The 6,390-nt window shown below is 39.7% G+C and overlaps 1 long non-coding RNA gene across 1 annotated transcript; it reads left to right on the forward strand.

The window, feature by feature from the left end:
* Nucleotides 1-672: 672 nt before the first annotated feature.
* Nucleotides 673-2,510, forward strand: LOC124295280. The gene is made up of 4 exons (XR_006905186.1): nucleotides 673-1,196; nucleotides 1,373-1,493; nucleotides 1,687-1,746; nucleotides 2,178-2,510. It is a non-coding gene; the product is annotated as an uncharacterized LOC124295280 (long non-coding RNA).
* The last annotated feature ends 3,880 nt before the right edge of the window (nucleotides 2,511-6,390 follow it).

A 6,390-nucleotide genomic window follows, 5' to 3' on the forward strand; every position in this document is an offset into this window, starting at 1 on the left:
ACAACATGAAATTTGCACCTGGTTATTGGAAAGATGGGAAGGGAAAATGATGAATTCAAACCTACAAAGTTTGCTTTCAGTTGAGTTTCAGTATATTTCAGCGTTGTTAGCTGACCCGTTAACTGAAGAATATATCTTTGGTCAACGTCTGACCATCGAAGGGCTTGGCCGCTTGAGTCTGGAATCGGCAAGAAAGATGAAGTGCGTATTTCTTGTTTGAAACGTAGAAAATCATCATACATCATATCATATCATCATATATCATACATCGTACATCATACATCATACATCATACATAGCATTGACGATCGAAACCAAAGTATGTATGTTCGCATGTTCAGAAAGTGACGTCGCCCAAAATTTTTTTTCTCTTGACGTCATCGATCTAGAATCAGCTAGCCGAATTCCTCAGTCTGGAAACAACCGCGCGGTAGAGCGGACGTATGAGAATCGCGCTCCGCAGATTTCGAGTACCGAATTCTCTACCTCCTGGATCCTGCGCTCCGGGTCCGCTTTCTGGTGCAACTCGGGTTCCAGGCTAAGCGCTCCGTAATTTCTTTGCTCCAGGTCCGCCACCTAGTGGAACTCGACTTTTAGGAAAAGCGCTCCGAAGTTTCTGCGCTCAAGGTCCACTACCTGCAAGAACTCGACTTCCGGGACAAAGGCTCCGTGGTTCCTGTGCTCCAAGTCCGCTACCTTGTGAAACTCGACTTCCAGAACATGCGCTCCGTAGTTCTGGCTGTCCAGGTCTTTGACCTGCTAACGTTTGACCTTCACGACTAATTTTCCGTAGTTCTGGCTGTCCAGGTTCTGAACCCGGTGACTTTTCACCAAGCGCTACGTAGTTTGTGCGCTCCAGGTTCGCTGCCTGGTGAAACTCGACTTTAGGAACAACCGCTCCGTGGTTCCTGCGCTCCCAAGCCGCTACCTAGTGGAACTCGACTTTCAGGACACGCGCTCCGTAGTTTCTGCGCTCAAGGTCCACTACCTGCAGGAACTCGATTTCCAGGACAAGGGTTCCATGGTTCCTGCACTCCAGGTTCGCTACCTGGTGCGTCTCGACTTCCTGACAAGCGCTCCGTGGTTGCTTCGATAAAGGTCCAATACCTAGTAAAACTCGACTTTCAGAACACGCGCTGCGTAGTTTCTGCGCTCCAGGTCCGCTTCCTGGTGAAAATCGACGTTCAGAACAAGAGGTCTGTTTGATTATTGAAAACGTCATGTGTTGTACTATCGAACCAATAGCCAATGAAATTACAATAATTTTTTATAACTTTCTTATGAATTTCTTGGTAAAATTTATCATTCAAAAAATTATACTATTCCTTACACAATATTTTTGCTGAGTTTTAATACAAAAAATATTTATTAGTATTCCAGGTATAACCCGAGGTGATTAGCAGTAGTGGTTGGCGGTGGTCGAGCTGGACAAGGCGGAGGATGAGGAAGACGAGGAGAACAAGGTGGACGAGGAGGACGAGGATTTGTGCTCGGTGAGTAAAACAGTTTTACAATATTCAATGGCAATTGTAATTTTAGTTTATCTAAAGTTTTGGAAACTTGTCACGTTTACAATAAATTATTTCAATTCATTTTTCGCGCAAGCACAAATTTTAATCCTTACACAATATTTTTGATGTGTTCTCATACTGAAAATATTTATTACTATTCATGGTATATCCTGAGGTGGGTGGCGGTCGTTGGAGATGGCCGGAGGTGGACAAGGAGGACGAGGATTTTTGCTCGGTGAGTTTACCATTTTTATAGTATTCGATGAAGTAGGATCAGGATCAGAAGTGAGATCAGGAGTAGAAGTAGGATGAGGGGTGGATGTAGAAATAGGAGTAGGAGTAGGTGTAGTAGTAGAAATAGGACTCGGAGTAGGAATAGGAGTATTCGTCGTAGTAGGAGTAGGAGTAGGAGTAGGAGCAGAAGTAGGTAGGGCGGGGCGGGTCGTGAGAGGGGAGGGGTGGGGCGAGAGGCGGGGGGAGGGCGGGAAGGGGATATTATCATATGAAGTTATCAGTAATAAGCGATTGCGGGTAAAATATTAGCTTACTTTTGTAAGTATTTATGAATATAGCCTCTATGAATATTCGTTGTTGGTATATAAGGTCTGGCAAAGTACCTACTTTCTGTAAGAGATGTTGAAGATTTTTAACATAATTATGTTTCAGTTCTGTGCCCCACCTAGTGATCCACTAGTACATATCCTCCGACGTGACATCGCTCTGCTACGTATGAAGAAGAAAAGATTTATTAAGATGCAAATTGCTCCTTTCTTCTTGCCATTGTGCTTTCAGCCATTGTTGTGCCGTGTGTTTAAAATTTAGGACAGTATGTAATATAGAATAACAGGTACAGCTACGAATATAGGACTACAGTAAATCTTATAGAAATGAGCTCTCATTGAGATTTCTCTGTATTTATAACTCGACGCGAGAAGGCAAAAATCAACGTAATGCCATCTGTAAGGTAATTGGACTCGTATTTCCACTACGAGAACTCGTTGGGCATTTTGCGGTGAAGTTTGAAAAATTGTTATACAAGAAATTGAATAACTATAAAAATGGATAAAAAATATTATCTCTAATAGTGAATGTAGCTAATACAGCTTTAACCGTATATTGATTATGTTAATGATCTATTGTGACAAGATCGGAATTAGATAAGCTCTCTAAATACTCTTTTCTAGACTATTAATTTATATCATGTATATGTAAATGTATATTTCTTCAGTTTATACAATCACTGCACTAGGATTACCCTTGCCATGTTTTATGGTGCGCTTGTGTAATTTGTATATTATTAACCTTACGTTTTACTCTATTTGCGACAAGTTGTGAGTGTTTCTAATTTCTTGGCAATTATTTATGTACATGTATGTGTATATATGTATATGTATACTTATGCATGCGTATATACATATATACACATATATAAAACTAGATTTTTACAATAAACACAGAGGTTTTAGTATATTCACATACGGATTTCTGTGTATAGGTATACTTGAACTAAAATATCCTTATCTCTAATACGGAGTTCTTCGTAATTCGCATTTGTTCTTGTAACCCAATGTCCTACATACGATGGCAAAAATCGAGATCCAACTTAACTGAGTCTCAAAGCCCTGTTGACATAAAAGCAGCTATTTGATAGAAATTATAGTTTGTAGTTTACACAGCCCATTGCATGATATTTCATTTTAAATACATATGTTTCAATGTATTTAGGAATAATTTATCAAATATACAGAGGTCATGTGCAAATAATAAATGAATTGATTCGACCGCAGTTTGATGTATTCATTAGAACTTTAACAATAAATTTAAGCTTTGTTACTTCTTTTATTTTATTATGGATAATCAAAAACATTTCCGACTATTCGTGCTGTGGAAGCATGGGGATTAAACCAAATGTAGCAAAAGATTAGAAACAGTGTATGTCGAGTACGGGTATTTTTCTAATAATGCAAACACGTGCCGCTAGCTTAGTTTTGACATATCTAGAATACCACACCTTGCGAATTAGCTTTCCATACAGAGATGAATAAGCGATTTTAAGGATTGCATTCTCGTTGTTGAATACTCTATGCTTCATGGGAAAAGAAAATCTGTAACGACGAAATTGATGCACCGGATCATCGTCGACTTCAACTTTTGAAATGTCCTACCATTTCCGAACACCTCCAATCATCCTATTTACCTATATTACTAGATTAGCTATGATATGAAAAGAGAAGAATTATTCATTTTGAAATGGGATTCTATTCGACACGCGCTCGATGTATCCCATAACATTAATATTCAAAATTATTCCAACAACTTTTCATTTGCTCTCTCGATCTTGAATTTTCATAGGCATAGAATCGAAACGCTGTTTTAGCTGGTCGCAAGTGAAGTATCTGCGTTGGGTGGAGGAGCGGAATTGTGTTTCGAAAAGTATTCGGATGGAAAAAAATTCAGAGTACTAATTTTGAACGAGATGAAATGGATGCTTCGTATATGAGACAGTATTTAACGCTGCGTAGTGATTTAAAGACCTAAAAAGGTGATAGGGAGAGAAAGAACGTAGCTTCTTAACACTTCGAGTGTTTTTTAACACACATTTGAAAGATACGAGCAAAATTTTTCATCGCTAACTGTCGTAGAACGGTAGCGTTATTAGCCGACCCGTTCACTGAAGAATATATCTTCAGTCAACGGCTGACCATCGAAGGGCCTGGCCGCTTGAGTCTGGAATCGGCAGGAGAGATGAAGCGTGTATTTCTTGTATGAAACGTGAAAACTAAAATCATTATACATCACATCATATCATCATACATCATACATCATACATCATCATACATAGTATGAAAGGTCGGCACTAAGTTTGAATTTTCGGATATTCGGAAAGTGACGTCACCAATCTCAAATCAGCTAGCCGAATTCCTCAGTCTGGAACGAACCGCGCAGTAGAGCGGACGGATGAGAGTCGCGCTCCGCAAATTTCGAGTACCGGGTTCTCAACCTCCCGCATCCCGCGCTTAGGGTCCGCTACGTATTTCGAGTACCGGGTTCTCAACCTCCCGGATCCCGCGCTTCGGGTCCGCTACGCGGTGAAACTCGACTTCCAGGATAAGCGCTCCGTGGTTTCTGGTTCATGTTTACAATAAATTATTTCAATTCGTTTTTCGCGCAAGCCCAAATTCGGTAGCTGTCAGTCCGCTAATAAAATTTCTCGACTTCCAGGATAAGCGCTCCGTGGTTCCTGGTTCATGTTTACAATAAATTATTTCAATTCGTTTTTCGCGCAAGCCCAAATTCGGTAGCTGTCAGTCCGCTAATAAAATTTCTCGACTTCCAGGATAAGCGCTCCGTGGTTCCTGGTTCATGTTTACAATAAATTATTTCAATTCGTTTTTCGCGCAAGCCCAAATTCGGTAGCTGTCAGTCCGCTAATAAAATTTCTCGACTTCCAGGATAAGCGCTCCGTGGTTCCTGGTTCATGTTTACAATAAATTATTTCAATTCGTTTTTCGCGCAAGCCCAAATTCGGTAGCTGTCAGTCCGCTAATAAAATTTCTCGACTTCCAGGATAAGCGCTCCGTGGTTCCTGGTTCATGTTTACAATAAATTATTTCAATTCGTTTTTCGCGCAAGCCCAAATTCGGTAGCTGTCAGTCCGCTAATAAAATTTCTCGACTTGAAGGATAAGCGCTCCGTGGTTCCTGGTTCATGTTTACAATAAATTATTTCAATTCGTTTTTCGCGCAAGCCCAAATTCGGTAGCTGTCAGTCCGCTAATAAAATTTCTCGACTTCCAGGATAAGCGCTCCGTGGTTCCTGGTTCATGTTTACAATAAATTATTTCAATTCGTTTTTCGCGCAAGCCCAAATTCGGTAGCTGTCAGTCCGCTAATAAAATTTCTCGACTTGAAGGATAAGCGCTCCGTGGTTCCTGGTTCATGTTTACAATAAATTATTTCAATTCGTTTTTCACGCAAGCCTAAATTCGGTAGCTGTCAGTCCGCTAATAAAATTTCTCGACTTGAAGGATAAGCGCTCCGTGGTTCCTGGTTCATGTTTACAATAAATTATTTCAATTCGTTTTTCGCGCAAGCCCAAATTCGGTAGCTGTCAGTCCGCTAATAAAATTTCTCGACTTGAAGGATAAGCGCTCCGTGGTTCCTGGTTCATGTTTACAATAAATTATTTCAATTCGTTTTTCGCGCAACCCCAAATTCGGTAGCTGTCAGTCCGCTAATAAAATTTCTCGACTTGAAGGATAAGCGCTCCGTGGTTCCTGGTTCATGTTTACAATAAATTATTTCAATTCGTTTTTCGCGCAAGCTGAAATTCAGTAGCTGTCAGTCCGCTAATAAAATTTCTCGACTTCCAGGATAAGCGCTCCGTGGTTCCTGGTTCACGTTTACAATAAATTATTTCAATTCGTTTTTCGCGCAACCCCAAATTCGGTAGCTGTCAGTACGCTAATAAAATTTCTATAACTTTACAATCTTCTCATAATCTTTCTGGTAGATAACATCGATAAAAAAATTATATCAAACCTTACACATTATTTTTGATTTGTTCTCATGCTGAAAATATTTATTAGTATTCGAGGTATAACTCGAGGTGGTTGGCGGTCGTCGGAGGTGGACGAGGAGGAGGACGAGGAGCACGAGGATTTGTGCTGGGTGAGTAAAACACTTTTATAATATTTGATGGCAATTGTAATTATATTTCATCTGAAATATTACAAACTTGTCACGTTTACAATAAATTATTTCAATTCATTTTTCGTGCAAGCACATATTCAGTAGCTATGAATAATCTTATACAATTTATTATATTTTTAATTAATTAATTAATATTCTTATAATATTTGACGGCAATTGTAATTATA

The sequence above is a fragment of the Neodiprion lecontei genome, chromosome 7, assembly GCF_021901455.1.
Source record: "Neodiprion lecontei isolate iyNeoLeco1 chromosome 7, iyNeoLeco1.1, whole genome shotgun sequence".
NCBI lineage: Eukaryota > Metazoa > Arthropoda > Insecta > Hymenoptera > Diprionidae > Neodiprion > Neodiprion lecontei.